General features: G+C 33.9%; 1 long non-coding RNA gene across 2 annotated transcripts; it reads left to right on the top strand.

Annotated features, from left to right (window-relative positions):
* Window positions 1-2,990: 2,990 nt before the first annotated feature.
* LOC133861712 (uncharacterized) lies at window positions 2,991-4,277 on the top strand. Of its 2 annotated transcripts, XR_009899066.1 has the most exons (3): window positions 2,991-3,164; window positions 3,243-3,307; window positions 3,393-4,277. It is a non-coding gene; the product is annotated as an uncharacterized LOC133861712 (long non-coding RNA). The 2 variants fall into 2 exon arrangements; XR_009899065.1 differs by having other exon boundaries at window positions 3,243-4,277.
* The last annotated feature ends 13,477 nt before the right edge of the window (window positions 4,278-17,754 follow it).

Raw genomic sequence — 17,754 nt, 5'->3', positions numbered from 1 at the left:
ATTTGCATGTGTAAGTTATGCAAATTGAGCATGGAACTCTTAGATTAGACACTTGCGAGGCCACTCTTGTTGGTGACGCATTCACATGTAAGAAACGTTTGGACAATTGTTCCATTGGTGCAAGAGAAAAGACTCTACCAGCAAAGCTAGCAGCGTTATGCGTGTAAAGTTCTAATGTTGGCATATTTAGCTTCAACATGTAATATGTTGAGTTTTAATGCCATGCATATAGAATTTCGGTGTTCAACATGCTAAACAATAAAGCTTACCATGTTGAACTACAATATTAACTCGTTAGGGCTTTGGTGTCAATTTGGAATGGATTGACGATCAAAAAGTAGAAGTGAACATAGATAATCACGAGTGGGTAGTTGTATTCTTACCCCATAGTATAGAGAGTCCAAACTTTGCAGGTCTCGTTGCGAGTTACTCTGCTATCTCTCTCCAACGTTCAACAATGATGAATGTTCGAGAGAATACACTTGTGTGTTTGATTTATGCCTACGCCAAGCTCATGTCGAGTCCAAGTTGGGGACATTCGGATAGTGCAGATGTTTCCACTTTAGTCGCGAGTCTATGCGAGGATGCATAGGTTATTGTGTGCTAAACTTAGTGGCAATCCAAGATGAGAATTCCTTATTGAGAACTGAAAACTTGTTCAGTCAACTCAAGGAGCTTCAGTATTCTTGGGAATTGACTTTTTTCGAGATACCATTGACTATTGATGTGAAAGAAAATGTGCCAAAGTCAGCAATCCATATATGGTATGACCACTACGAGTTTTTGGTAATGCCATTTGGATTGACAAATACACCGTTGGTATTTATGGACTTGATGAATCAAGCATTCCATGGGTACCTAGACATCTGAGTAGCTGGGTGTACCATTGACACATTAGTTTATTCGACTAGTCGTGTTGAGCATGGAAGACACTTGGTATCAGTGTTGGAAGTGCTTAGTAAAAGAGATTCTCCCCCAAGCTCATGAGAGGTGAGCTTTGGTTGAGGAAGTGTCATTCTTGGTTTATGTAATGAACGAGAATGGGCACGTAGTCAACACGATAGAACAAGAAGAGACAGTTGCACCTGTGCTTATACTACCCAGGAAAATTATTGGTTTTGGTTTGCACAGATACGTCGCGATTGGGCGGGGATGCACCTTTGTGTAATAACAAGGATGTAGCTTATGCTACTTGTCAACTGTGGATTATGAGTAGCGTCGTTCTCCTCGTGGTTTACAAATGGTAGCTATTATCTATGCTATACCATTTTGTGGGCAATGCATCTATGGTCAAGTGTGTAGCATTCACACTTATCACCCAAGTCTTGATGCACTTTTGTGTTGAGAGACGGAAACGTAAGACAACAATGATGGCTTGTTGTGCTGGGAGATCTTGATGGTAAGATGTCCTGTCGTGCGACTTAAGCCACTGTCACAACTAATGCACTGTGTATGAAATCTTGTGCTGGCAAGATTGACTCTAAGTGTGTTTAGAACGTTAGCGCATCATACCCTCCGCAAACGGACGGTTGATCCGACAGATCTATTTAGACACTTGAGGATACGCCTAAGTTATGCGTGTGGGAATCCATAGAGTTGGTTATGATACCTACCATTGGTTGTGACTACTAGTTAAGGTAGTTTACAACTACTGACGTAGTGTCACATGTAACGTCGTATGGACGCGAACGATGAACTCTACTTCATTTGGTATGAAGTTGGAGTGAAACAATCAGCGAGCTTTGAAGTGATGCATAATTCTAGGGAAGATTGCACTAATTCAAAGTGGATATTCACTACATAGTGATGGTACGCTATGTGGATAAACATCGCCACAAATATGTGATTCAAATTGGTGATCTTGTGAAATGCAAGGTGTCACCAATGCGAAACATGTAACGCTTTGGGCAATATGGATGTGCTCAATATAGGATATATTGAGTCATCCTGAATGTTAAATGTGAGTTCGTTGTGTAATCGGTCATGATGTCTTCTAATTTTAGTGGGCATTTATGATATTTTCCTCAGTTCTCCGTTGTGAATGAGTTTGCGACCTTATACTTGTGATGTGCTTCTTTGTATTCAATGGAAACTGACCTATAAAGAAATGCAAAACGAGCTATGGTTTGTAAGAAAACACAAAATTCGTTTCGTTAGTTCGAACTCTATGGTGAAATCACGAGGTCGAGGAAGCCACATGGGTGTTCAATCGTTAAATGTGGAAGTGATCCACCAATTTAGCAAATAAATCCGGGTATGATTGTTGTATTATACCACTTTCGCGTAAATCACCTGTGTAAAACGCATACTTGCATAAGTGTTTCTTTTTTTTTTTTTTTTTTGGAAAGGATGCATAAGTGTTTCTAGTATAGAATACATGCCCGTATGTGCATAAAATGATTAATGTCCAAAATTTGTGGACGAAATTTTTATGAGGGAGGGATGTAATGTCCGAAAAATTATTTAATAATTAAAGTATAAATTTGAGTAAATAAATGGTTAAGTTAATTTAGTGTATTTAAAATGTAAGCGAATATTTTTAAAAGATCAAAGTTTATAAAATAGGTTTATCAAGATTAAATAAAAATAAGTCTATTTAGTGTGGTAAAATAAAATAAAGTAATTTATTTTTATCCTCTGGACTCGTAAAGGGTAGCCAAGAAAAGAAAATGCAAAGGAATATTTTTAACTTGTCCAAAGAAAATAAATGAAAAAGAGAAACTAAGTAAAATGAAATAAGAAAAAAAAATAATAATAGAAAAAAAAAATGGGCTGCACGGCTTTTCAGCTGAAAAGCCGCACAGCCATTTGAAATTACAAAGGCCAAATGGCCTTTGTTCCAAAAAAAGGCATGCTGCCTTTCAAAAACTAAAAATAAAAGAAAGAAAAGTCAAAAGAAAAAGTTAAAAAAAAATTTAAAAAAAAAAAAAAAAAAGGAAGAAGAAGTGAGGCACTGTGCGCCCCCACTTAAAAGAAAAAGAAAGAAAAGAAGGGCCGCGCGACCCTTCCTCTGAAAGAAGAAAAAAAAAGGGAAAAGGAAAGAGAGAGATACGGTTTTTCATAGAAAAATCATGATTTACGAAGATCTAATCGTTCAAACTCAAATCCGATTTCGGAAACGTGATCTACGAAGTCTGATCTACGTTTCTACTGATTGGTTTGAGGTATTTTCACAAACTCTTGGTCTTTGAGATTTTAGATTAAATCTCAACATATATCAGTTTGATTTTATATGTTCTTAGGATTTGTTGTAAGGAGCTTGCTAAACACTTTCCAAGTGTTGAATTTACATTTGGTGAAATTTTTGGTGAGTTTCCTCAAACCTAACTTTTGGGTTATGTATTTTAATTGCGATTTCTTGTGCCTAATCCTAAGTAAGCCTTATGGGTTAGTGTTGTTAGTTGTACTTGGATGTGACGCTATTGGTTGGGATATCAGTGTGACTTGGGAGTAGGTAGATAGATTGTCATGATTCATCAGTAAGAAGTGCTTGGATATCGGAGTTTTCCTCTAGTAATCGCATGGACAACAATGTGTCATAGACATGAAGTTGTAATGCCCTGAGGTACGGTGCTATCACAGCTAATAATGTTAGATCTCTGTGCATTTGAGCTACCAATATAAAAGTATTATTGTAGGTGGGTGTATACGTAGCTGCTTCCAAGCCATTGGAACTTCTACGTATGAGTCCAACTACATAGTATGTATTAAATGTTTTCTGATAGTCGGTGTTTGCTATATCAGCTATGGGGGTTTTCAAACAAAAGTTTATAAATTGGTAGCTGTTATAGTGTATGCAAGACTAAAAAGGAAAAAGTTGGTTCTTTGCAAAAACTCAGTTAGTTTAATATCACTGAGCTCTCAGTATGTTTTATACGGAGACGATGGGCTAATAATTCCACCTATGCGGATGCACCAACCCCCGCAACCGTGCAGACATTAAAGCTTTGGTTGCAGGTTCTGCAGATATAGATATTGACTCGTCCACCTAGCGTATAGGATGTTATGATTGGAGCACATCGCGACAGTCATAAGTCACGGACTCATGGGTAGTCCGCATTTTGGGTATTTTATTTATGGCTCGTGTCCTACGTGGATATGTATTTGTTGAGCTTGTATTCTAATATGTATTTAGTGTAATATGTTTTATAAGCTTTAATCAGTTAGACATGTAAATGGCTCTTGTTGTTGATAACAGTTATGCATTAGATGTATTTCCGCTTTTGATATGTGTTTTGCTACACATTGATATTTATATTCCGTTGTGTTAGATGTAACTCTGAATATTAGGTACATGATATGGAATGTGTACATTATGTTGGCTGAGCGACACATTGTTGTGCCACTGTGAAGATCCGTTTGTATGATTTCAAAAAAAAAAAAAAGGGGGTCGTCACAATTCCCACATCTTTAAGCAGTAATTACTTGATACCTATAAAAATCTAGTTGGTATTGAACCAAATTGGGCTAACTAGACTAACTAGATGGGGATATGATCGTCTGGAACCAAAAGCATGATGTGGGTTTAAGAATGAAAGGTAGAAAAATCGCCATTTGTAGCTTACACGTAAACTGCATCGCACTGGATAATTAAGTCGCTCGATCGACTTTGACCTAGAGTCGCTCAATCGACTTTAAAGTCGCTCAATCGATCCCATTTACTCACAAATATTTAGTCGCTCAATCGATTTAATATTCGATCGGTCGACTTTGCTTCCAAAGTCGCTCGATCAACCTTGGTTAATAATATCTTTACCTATCCGATTTCTATACATGCATATGTACATATACACAATTCTATTTAATCTATAATTAACATTAATTAAGTCTTATACCTATGTAAACCCACATGAAAATATTATTATCCTAAGCATGATGTTTTCCGGATATTACACTTAAAGGCAAGCAAAAGCCAAAGCTAGCAAACTGCAAGGCAGCACGCTCGAGCACAGCACACTAGGTTCGAGCACAACAGAACATGAGGCTCGAGCGCAGCCGGAAGACATGCGCACACAAGACACCATCACATTGGGCTCGAGCGCAGCCTAAGCTCAAGCGCAGTAATGCTTGGGATCGAACGTAGTTGTGCTGCAGAGTTGATAGCAAGACATCATATTCACTTAGAAGTTGTTTTACAATTTCCAATTGAATTAGATATTCTTATATGTACAAATTCGTGAAGGATTTCACTTGTACTCTCTATAAATACCCTAGACTCGTCTAGATTAAAGAATATAGAGATTAGTTTACATTAAAGAATAGAAATCAATAGGATTAGAGGCTAGGGTTTTGGAGAAAAAGTGAAGATTTTCCAGTAGCGATTTGGGATAGATTTCTCTCCTAAAAAAATGATTTCAAGCATCTCCATGAGCGGCTAAATCTTCCGTAAGGTATTAATGTAGCCCTTTCCAAGTGGTAATGGTATAATTATGTTTTCTCTTGGGAATATTACGAACATGAATATTGGTTGTTTAATGTTGAGATTGTTTTTAATGTTTATATTCGATTTTGATAAATATTTTATCTTGTCTTAGAAAAATATTTATCTTGATTGAACTCAACATTCATATTTTTTGTGATTATGTATACGATGATTTTACAGCAGTTTTAATGGACACGGAATCAAGAGAGTTTGATAGGTCATGCTTAGGAAGAATAAATTGCTTTACACCCTAGTTAGTTTAATTTAGGTAAATCAATTTATGCTTGCCGAAAGAGTTATGCTTATCCATTGACTATGTGTAAGCTACTTAGGATATTTGAGAGCCCATGACTAGGAAGAATGAATTGTTCTACACCCTAGTTTAGGTAGAGCGTTCATACCTTGCCGAAAGATTAACTATGTTTATTCTTAATAAAAGAATTTTATTGACGACATTGTTGAGTGCTTGACACACACACACGAGTCATAATATTCATGTATGTGAAATTCCAGTGTTAAATGCAATTTACCATTATGATAAGGTTAGAAGTGAAATCAATCCCCTATATTTCTCCTGACTATCGTATTTTTACTTTTACGTTTTTATTTAGTTTCAATTGAAAATCAAAAATCAAAAATATTTTTTGAATTAGATTAGATTTAATTTCCATAACTTAACAACCAAACCAACAATCCTTGAGATTTGACACCCTCATATAGACCTATCCTATAAAGATTCGTACTGTTGCGAGTGGCTATTTTATTATTGATACACTCAAGACCACATCAAGCCCTACTCCCTTCGAAGGATGTTATTTTAATTATAGGATTAGCTTGTCATTGCATTTTAAATATTATATGTTGTCATTGGGTTTTCATATTATATTTATTTGCTAAATTAATATATGTCCTGATATTGTTCTTTATTTTACAATTTTTTCATCATTTAATCATTCTGTAATGCGTGTTGGTCCTGTTATTATAATTTATGAATTTACCAATAAAGACTGGAAACAAGGTTATAATAAATCTATGACACTAGAAAGGCACAATCTTGTGCAAACTCATCCTGACTATCCTACTATAAAAGCCACTGATGATGATGTAAATAATTACAATCGGTGATCACATGTTAATGATGTGGCAAGAGAATTTATCTTGACATCATTAGCACCTATGTTTTATGCCAAGTTGCAAAACTTTGAACTTGCTTCAGATATGTTGGAATTTCTGGAAGTAAGGTTTGGAAAACAATATATTTTTCTCAAATAGGACACAGATACCAAAATGACTGAAGTCGTTTCAATTCAGAGTGAGGTTCTCAAATTGAAACAACATGTCTACAATATCATTACAGGGGTTCTACGAAACCAGAGAACCAAGAAAAGAAAAAACAGACCTTGAAGTTTGGAGATAGAATGAAGATTCCATGGATGTCCTTTTGTTAAACCATTTATTTTTCAGACTATGTTACAAAAAAGTAATTTTTTGGGGGTTTTTATGGATTTTTTTGAGATATTCCAATGCACTAAATGATTGATAGTTAATTCAAATTTTATTGTTGATAGTCTGATTATTTATGATTTTTATGAATGAAATTTAATTTCAGAATCAATTATTACTTTGATGTTTATTCTTGAGCTAACAAAACATAAATATTGCCGAAGTTATATTGTACTTGTTCATCCATCAAAGATCCAAAGACTAATTCGGCATCGGGCTCTAGAGGCCCATTAGATCTTGATAAGATCTTAGTCAAAGAATTCTTCTTGGAGGATAATATGAACAAGAAGTTGTTTTTTTTGAAAAGAAAGCATGGAAAGGAATATGTTTTGGTTAGGAATTTGTTTAAGAAGAGATTTTTATGTATGAAATTCTTTGAATTTCTAGATACATAAAGAACTTTTTGATTTAATCAAAGTATCTCTTAAAAGATAACTCATCAAAATATGAATAGAATCCTAGTTGATTACACCTTGGTTTACACCAAAGATAGTGTGTGATATGAGGGATAACTTTTTCATAATAAAGGTGATACTCTACCTATTTCTTTAAAGAAACAAAGATTATGGAAACTATATAGTGTTATTTGTTAGGAAGATGTCGATTCACACCAAGTTTTTAAAAATTAAGACTATATGAGTAAGTCCAAGGAAAAAGTATGAAGATTCTAAAGGAATGCTCAGATATTAAAATGGATAATTTAATAATTATCTAAAGACATTATGGATATTTCATATACACTATGTGTTTTACTATTTACATAAAGTACTAAGCATATTGTAGTGGAAGTTGAGATTCAAAAGAAAACATGGCAAATGAATATGTTTTGGTTAGGAATTTATTTAAGAAGAGATATTTATGTATGAAATTCTTTGAATTTCTAGATACATAAAGAACTTTTGATTTAATCAAAGTATCTCTTAAAAGATAACTCATCAATATATGAATAGAATCCTAATTGATTACACCTTAGTTCACACCAAAGATAGTGTGTGATATGAGGGATAACTCTTTCGTAATAAAGGTGATACTCTACCTATTTCTTTAAAGAAACAAAGGTTATGGAAACTATATAGTGTTATTTGTTAGGAAGATGTCGGTTCACACCAAGTTCCTAAAAATTAAGACTATATGAGTAAGTCCAAGGAAAAAGTACGGAGATTCTAAATGAATGCTCAGATATTAAAATGGATAATTTAATAGTTATCTAAAGACATTACGGATATTTCAGATACAATATGTTTTACTATTTACATATCCAAAGTACTGAGCATAATGTAGTGGGAGTTGAGATTCATTAGATGAATCATATCCCAAAGTATACAATGGAATGGTTTTGGATAGTTAGATCAAGGCTATGTAAAATTTGTTGGTATTCCAACCAAGTCTGACTACTTGTAGAGGCGCCTAATCATTGGAATATCAAGTTTGATCTAAGAAGTTGAATGTTAAATCAAGACTATGATATAGCCATGAGTACAAGAGATATCAAGTAAAATGGTAATACACAGAATTGATAGGATCCTAATTATTGATGATGATGTAGGAATACTATCAACAATCAAAATCCAAACATTGGATGAATAGATTATTGACAAGTTGTCATAGTTTTTTTCCTAAAAAGTAAAGGTCATTACTTTTGTAGGTAAGACAGTTAGTTGGAGAGGTATAACAACAAAAGGTTGTTAACTCCATACAAGACCAATGGTGTTTTTAGACTTAATGAGACACAAAAATTATCTCAAGTGAGAAGATGTCTCTTTGAGAGAGTCTCTCAAGGAGATAATGAGGTTGCATGATTCTGTTGTGACTAAGTTATGTTATATCTTGTTCACAAGTTACTTGCTTTAGTGAAACATTGGATGTTTTCACTACATGAATGTGGATTATAGATAAGTGTCTAATTGGACTTAAGGACAAGTGGGAGATTGTTAGGACTAGTGGCCTAAACTCTAATTGAATTGATGATGCTTTTATATAATTGTATAATATTAAAAATTGGGCATATACATTATTTTTTTACATATAAATATATGTTTGAATATTACATACGTGTAAGTCCCTGAGTTACATTATATTTGACTATGATGTGAGTAATGAGATTACCACACAGAAGATCATAGTCATAGGTCTTTGTAATTTATAAAAGATTGTTCATAGTCGTAAATGGAATTGGGAAATCCATCTAGACTATAACATGTCAACCTTAACGATCTATCTTGATTAGGAGAAGCAAGAATGGCTTCGGGTTGATATGTTGGTGTAAAAAGCAAGGTAGTGCCATGCACCAAATAGACTACGTGAGTCATCATTCTTTCAACATTTCAATAAAGAATTATATACATGCACAACGACTTATAACAGTTTCAAGGCTTTACTCCATAAGGGTAATAACATATTAGTATTACTAATCATTTCCCTTTTTGGTGTGTTCCTACCATAATGCTCTTTGTCTATATCAGATCTTATGATCTTCATTTTCTTTTCCTGTTGTTTTTCTTCTTCTACCTTATAGGTATTGAACGCAATCATTACCTCAGCCTTATTATTTAGAAGATAGAGATACATTAAATCTTATATGGTCATCACTAAAAGAGATAAAAGTATCTTTGACCATTTAAGCAATGAGTATGAAAATGTCAACACCTATCAGTGTGCATGATCTCAAAAATCTCAAAAAAAAATCTCTTTGGCACCTTTAGTGGTCTTGTTGGTATGCTTTCCCTTATACAGTCCACACAAGTAACAAAGTTAGTAAATTATCATTGACCGACCTTTTTCAATCTCCATTGCCATAACAAGAGTAGTTTTCATTCACAAGACTTTGCTTTACGTCAACATCAAGATGGAGGAATAAACAATTAATTTGTTTCAAAGTTGGGATATAGATTAATCTTAAATAGACCATCAACTAATATTCCACCCCAAATAAAAAATGTTAAACTTAAAATAATATTTGTAATTTGATTCAAGAAACTAAAATAGAAAATTAAATTTTCTTGAAAATTCTGGGATATATAAAACATTATTACGGTCTAAAATATAACTGAATTTTAAAAATTAATCTATAGATCCCAACAACCTCCAATTGTAAACATGTATTATTCATTTTAAGAAAACCCTGCATTGTGTTGACAATATGAATTGTTAAACCAGAATCAATCTATAACATATTTAAGGGAGTCAATAATAGAGATTCATGACACACTAGATATATGAGATTTCTTTCATTTCAAGTCATTTCTCATACTTTATGCAATCTTTCTTTATATGCCCTAAATTTTCCTTATTGCAGGAGAAATATGTATCTTGATTACCATAACACTTTCTTGGCACATTATTCTCATGCTTTAACTGTTGGGCATGATTGCATTAATGGTCATTTCCTTAACATTAGTAACCATGTGAATACTTTATGAATTCTCTCATTTTCTTGAACACACATGGTCAGAAGTTTTTTTCTAGCCAATTATCCATATATGTGCCACAAGATAAAATACCATATTTTAGAAGAGAGAATTTAAAATAAAATAGACCAAGAATGACTCAAAATCTCAACCTTTAGGGACTTCAGTTAAGCTATAATGTGATTAGAAACACTTTGAAACTGTAAAAGGTTTTGCTTAGGGTGTTGGCCAAAACTTTATTGGAACTCACTAAATGTTCCTCAACAACCTTTATAAAATATTTGGCCCTAAAACATTCAGGAATAAATCTCTGGTGAATTTGGTGACATAAGATTTCATGAATATCAAGCTTAGGCAATTAAATTGCTCCCCACTATTTATGCTTAATAATCTCAGGTGGCGTACTTAATTCCATGGGAGTAGGTGGCTCATTCATGCGGAGCGCCAAATATAATTTCAAACACCCCAAAGATTTTTTTTTTTTTTAAAAAAAAAAAAAAAAAAAAAAACACACACACACACACACACACATTTCTCATTTACTCAGAAAAAATATTATCATTAAGTATTGGAACATAAAACTACCAATAAGTAAAGGAGTAGGAATAGTTGCAATGATAAAAATAAATAAATAAATAAAAATACTTTAATGTTATGAAGTAACTTTATTTACATTAACCAAGGCTAATTTAATAGTAAATTTCGACCTACCTATGGGCAAAGGTTACATTACGCATGAAATTTACTCTTTATTAATAAGACTAATAAATTTAAGCATTAATAAATAAAATTTTCCATACCTGTGAGCCTAAGAGAAACTTTACTTTTAATGTTAAATTTGCTGTCTTATTCTAATTAAGTGATAAAAATAAAAAAATAAAAACTTCCTTGTGGGGATAAGTAAGTAAATTTATGAATTAATTACAACGTCAATATTAATTTTTCTTAATGAAGTTCATGTGATCAATTATCATTATAAAATAGGGATTATGTGGCTCTCCCAAAATTATTATGATAATAATGACTTCATTAACACCTAATAACTGTATAGTATAGATGCCTAAATATAGCTCCTATGAATAAAAAACAACCAATAAGAAAAATGAGTAAACAATATTCTCCAATGTACAACCAGGTGGGTTCCTAGGAAACTGAGGGGGTCACAAAAGACACTTTTAAATCCCAAGACTTTCCTTAGACAAAATTTTCCAAGACATTGTATTCTTCGATAGTACCGAAAACATACACCAACATATATGGCTCAATTAATTATTCTTAGGTCAAGGCATCAAGAAACAATTTATATTAAACAATATAAATCATAAAAGAATATTTCAAAGTTCATGCATTAAAATAATTAATATCAAACAATATAAATTATAAGAGGAATAAAACTTTAACATTGAAGCATAAAACAAAGCATAGCTTAATGGTTTAAGGGTTGTCACTAATGGGCTTGAAAGACCTAAGCTCTAATCACCCCACATAAGCCCAATTTTCTTTTTCTTAATTAAATCTGAATGGGCTACTGCATTGAGTTGGTCCACTTTATCAGGTCGGGTCTCCATATTGGGCAAGACCAAATGGGCCAGGCCACTAAATGACCCATTTTTTTTAATTGAAACTGGGTTGGGCTTGGGTTAAAAGCCCTACCTAAAACCCAAAATTTATGACCCGAAATACTAACCCTAACTCAAAAAATTTAACCCCTTTGCGTCACCACCCTATTCTTTACGCATCACTATTCAAATCTTTATGAATAGTGCTTGTATGCGTAGCAGTGCTTATGGTGGCGCAAGGCCTGTACACAGAAATTATGTATCCATCTTTGAATCAAAATGCCAAAATAAAGTGAATCCTTCAAGGAAACATCAACCTCCATAAGAACCCAAACATGTTGCCTTAACTTACGCATGGCCTCCAAAATAATCACAGCAAACTATGCTCTTCACAAATCACAAATAAAGATGGATCATGCTTTTCAAAGTTTGTTTCACAAGGCAAATTGGATTTCCGTACCAATAAAGCTCCATGCTTTTCAATAAAACCTTTTAGACCTTTTTTTTTTGTACGTACAGCATAGCAAACTAGGTTTAAAACAATATTAAACTTCTTGGGTGAAGTTTGTTTCACATAGAACAAACAGCATATTGGAAAAATAAAAAATAAAAAATAAAAAACCCGACAATGACAGTGGGTTTCAAGGCAAAAAAATCGTAGGTGAAAGAAAACATCCCTTGGTGAAAAGTTTTCACAAAACAAATAGAAAATACTCATGCTTTTTCAACCGTACGTGAACAATAAATATAATTATAAACAAATTATGTTCACAAAAAAAATATTGGGTTCAACAAAAAGTTAATGCTGAGCAAAATAGTATAAAGGTAGCTCTGATAGCACATGTAAGCATAAATGAAAAATAAAGATGACTTCTAATTAACTATGTGTGTGTGAACAGTGTGGAACAAAATATTAAATGCGGAATTTAAAGGAGACAAATATTTTGTGGACAAAGTGGAAACTCAATTAAGAGAAAAACCACTCTGGGGCAACCAAATCCAAAATATCCACTATTCAGAAGACAAAGCTAGTTACAAAGCAGTAGCACTCATATACCCCTGATGCAATGGTTGTAACTTGAACTCTGACATGTAACCCAACACGAACGCCTCCCAACCAGTTCTCCTACCTGAAGGGGTCTTCAATGGAATCCTTTACCTTAGAGCCAATCCCTAAGATAGACTTCACATCTGATCAAATCACATATTGGCAACAGCTAGAGAGCTAGCAAATCTTCAATCTCTCCCTAAACACCCTCTCTAAGCTATAAAGAATTCAATACCGAAGTCTTACAAAAAGCATGTCTAGGGGCCTCTATTTATAGGTTACATAAGACTTAAATCGCGTCTGATACAATTTTCCTAGGCAGCGTCCGCACGGTAGCTGAGGGCGTCCGAACAGACAACTGTGTGATCGGCTTTCCAAATTCGCTTCAAATTCTTTCCTGAATAGAGCAGCATCCGGATGGTGTTGCCCTAGCATCTAGAAGGTTGCACTTCAGTTGCACACAATTTCCATATTAAGGCCTGAGCGTCCAGACAGTGTAGACTAACGTCTGAACGGTTGAACTTCTTCTACACGACTTGCCTTATCAAGGATAGCGTCCGGAAGGAATACCACGTCGTCTGGACAGTTGTAGCTATCTTCCCATATCTGTGTCTACGAAGAAAATCATTTTACTTGTCGATCACTGAAAAGCATCCGGACGGTATAGCCACGTCGTCTGAACGGATTTACTGATGCACTTGAACGCTGGATTCTTCTGGAACTCTGAAGAGCGGCTGGACGATTTGCCATTACGTCCAGACGTATGCACCCCATTCATTTTGTTGATTGTTTATATTTCATTTTTATGCTTTTTATTGATTTGCTGTTATTTTTATACTTAAAGGGGTTTTGATCGATTTATTTTTATTTCGATCGATCGACATTAGATCGATCGATTTTTGTTTCGATCGATCGACATCACCCAGTAGGCCACATGACTAGTTTTAAAACACATGTGTGCCTCATGTCCTCACATTTCCTTTCTTTTGTTTTGAGCATGTACTTTGATAGACATTGTGTTTTCTTTTGGTTATTTTCTGTTTTCCTCAATGTACTCTTAACATGCCATTTTGATGTAACGGACAAAATTTTTGTTTTCATATTGCCGTTGGGAATGTGAAATTTTTCTTTTATTGTATATTACTTGTATATTACTCTTGTTTTTAGTTTTGTTTTTCAGGTTAAGTGTTTCTACATCTAAGTTTGGGGGTATGCTATAATCCATACCTCCCCATTCAGGTTTTCCTTATCCCTTAACCATGCTTTCGTTTTGTGCACATTGGGGACAATGTGTTATTTTAAGTTTGGGGGTATAGAAGTACACTTTTACACTTAGTCTGAATTTTTGGGGGTATAGAAGTACACTTTTACACTTAGTCTGAATTTTGTACCAAAAAAAAAAAAAAAAAATCAAATTTCTTTGTGAATATCTATGTTGTTTTGTAGAGATTAGTTGATTTATAATTGTGATTTGCTTTTCATTGACAATTTTAAAATTTTGAACACATGATCACATAATTAGAGAGTCTAAGTCTGCTTAATTACTTTTGGCTATGAGATTCACATGTAGAAATTTGAAAAATCATGACATACATTGGCATATTGTTTGTGGGGTATGTACTTAAGTTAATACCTTGCATATGGTTTTTAGTGTCTCGGAAAACCAAGATTACTTGTTAGATGGATGACGTGGGCATGATAAAAAAAAAAAAAAAAAAAAAAAAAAAAAAAAAAAAAACTTCATTGAGTAACCGGACCTCTTGCCTCATTAAGCATTGAGTGTTCGCGTCAAAAGATGCAAGTTAATAAAAAAATGGTTAGTTTGACTTCGTAGTTCTTTTTGACTTGAGTTATTAAGCCCTTAGAGATGTTCTACATCTAGTGCCCTAAAGCCATCTGGTTTGGGAGTCACTGGCCTAACACTGGTACATAGGTCATTTAGAAGCTTAAAGGAGTTGAGCATTGCACAACCATAATAAATAATGTAAATAATATTAAAGTATGCCTATGCCTTTGTTATTCCATCTAGAGAGAGATATAAAGAATTTTGAGACACTGGAACATGTATGTAGGTTATATTCTATTAAAGCTCCATAACTATATGTTAATATCAAACTGCATCATTTCTAACATGTGAGATCTTAGCCAGCCATTTGTAAGTGAGTAGACTATGATTTTCTGAACTGTGTGAAGATGGAGTTTATTAGTTTAAAGTTGTTCATGAATTATGAACCATTGTTGTAATGATACTTCTTTTTATTAGGTAACATGTATATTTTGTAAAGATAATGTTTGTAGGTAGCATTTATGCTAAACCTTCACGAGACTTCACTCGTCCACTAGGGTAGCCTAGGGGTTTAAAAAGCTTGTTGCATGTGCCAAATTCAATCGCGTTTCCCACGAAAGAGGATATAGATTAGTTGTTTATATTTTAATTTCTATTTGTAATGCTAGGGACTAGCATTATGTAAGTTTGGGGGTGTGATAAGTCTTGAATTATTCGATTCAAGACCCCTTAACTTGCATTTGTTATATAGTTTGTGTTGTAAATATAATATTTTGTGTAGTTTTGTTTTTTATCTTATTTTCAGGTCTTAGTTGAAATCTAATTCAAAACACTTGAATTAGACCTGAAAATACATCAAGGGTATTTTAGTCAATTTCTAGAGTTCGAGGCTGATCCTGAAAAGATGAAAAAATCGTCCAAGGCATTTCGATCGATCCATTATTTGTGCAACTAATAATTCGATCGATCGACTTTCTGTCGACTCAACTTCGATCAGTCCAAATGCGATCGATCGATTCTCAGAGCACAAAATTTTCGATCGATCGACTTCGCATCTTTTAGAAGGTCAAGATATTTCCAAATCTTTGTGCGATCCAAATCAAAAGTTGGGTTTAATGGATAGAAATGGACGGCGACCAGCTCTGTTTGTGCGGCTAGAATTGATCCTTGATGAGTCCCTTGTAAATTAAATCTCTATATATATGAGATTAGGGTTTTAGGTTAAAGGATGCATCTTTTGGGGATTTCCGATTTGCTCAGGTGTATCACTTCATTTCTTGTATTTCTAACTTTCTTTGATGCACGTTTTCTAGGCTTAGTTCCAGAGAACAATTTCCTTTGTTAAATTTCATGTTCTTAGTTTAGTTTGTTTTTCTTTTTCTTCCTTTCTTTGTAATCCGAATTTCCTTAGTTTAATATAGTTGTTTTTAATTCATTTCCTTCTTGTTTCTTTACTGTTTTCCTTTAAATTCATGCTTATATTAGATTCAATTCATGTCTAGCTAAATTCTATCTTAGGGTTTGATCCTAATCCTATCCAAAACCTATGTAGTGTTCTTGAGGTTCTTAGGATTTTCTTTAGATGTTTGATGATTGTTAAGGGCTAGAGGATATCAAAACTCATGCTAAAAGGTTTTGGTATCAAGATTTCAATCTATTTATTCATGAAAAATAGTTAAACTTGTCTATCAGTTTTCTTAGATTTCTTGAGTAAAACCAACATTCTTAGAAATAAGAATGATGTCTTTTGCAATGGTTCTATATGACTTGATGTATGACTACCTATTAGAGTCACTTTATAGGGTATGCTAGGGAACACCGATCATTTCATACCTTTGGTAGTATATAATGTCTTTCCATTGTACTTTAATCTTTACATGGAATAGATCGGTGTGAAACTAGATACCTTATCATTGTGGCCTAGTTAGGGTTTTCGTATATCTTGTATGCTTATTGGGATGTGTTTTAGAGTAGTAAGCTAGGGAGCATTAGTCACTGTAATACCCGGGAAAGACAACCCACTTAAGTTATCAATATATGCATAAATATAAGACTTAAGAATTGCTCTTAGTTTAATTAAGTTACATAGTTATGCGTGTAGAGAATTGGATCACTGAGGTTAGTCAATCGAGCGACTATAGGTCGAAGTCGATCGAGCGACTTTATTTTCGATTGAGCGACTTCGCCCAGTGCAGTGCAGTTTCCGCCAGCTGCGAAAATTGATCTTTCCACCTAATAACTTGGGACCCACACGTGGTACTTGATGCCAAACGATCATGTCCACATTTAGTTAGCCTAGTTAGTCCATTTTGGTTGAAACCCAACTAGATTTCCTTAGATATCATGCAATCATGGGCCAAGATATGAAATAGTAACCTATGAGATTTGAGCTATGGATTTGAGGTGTTGGTTGGCTCAAATCTGGCCATTGGGATGATGATTTGTTGGTTAAATCTCAGCCCTTCAAGAGTGCTATATATAGGTTGCATGGGGAGTTGATTTTCATGAAGGAGAAACAAAACTATAGCCAAAACTTTCCCTCACTCTAGTGCTGAAAGAGTAGCACGAAAATCCTCCATTTTCACCCCACTTTCCAGCACCTAGCAAGCCCAATTAAGCTCCAAAAACCACCCTCATTCTCCCACAAATCAGTAGTAGAGTGTGAGTGGAAACCTCCTTTGTTTTGAGACCAAGAAGCCAAGCTTTGCAAGTGAAACTTTCTTGGACAGCAACTCTCCTCCACTCTCTAAGCCATTGAGGAACTTTGGGTGAGTATTTTCTCCCTCAAACTTCTCATAAGATCAAGTAGTTCTATTGCTATTTGAAATCATGACTTGTTCTTGTTTTTAATTATGCATGTTACATGGAAAGTTGGCTAGCTTACATGTAAGTATATGTGTAAACATATGGATGAGTATTTACTACATGAGATTAGTAATTTAGAATGGATAAATTGTGTTTTAAAAATGGATCAAGAAATATAAGTGTGAGAGTAATATGTTGAGGTTTTGATATATATATATATATAT

The sequence above is a fragment of the Alnus glutinosa genome, chromosome 2, assembly GCF_958979055.1.
Source record: "Alnus glutinosa chromosome 2, dhAlnGlut1.1, whole genome shotgun sequence".
Lineage (NCBI taxonomy): Eukaryota > Viridiplantae > Streptophyta > Magnoliopsida > Fagales > Betulaceae > Alnus > Alnus glutinosa.
This window is presented reverse-complemented; position numbering and strand designations above follow the sequence as displayed.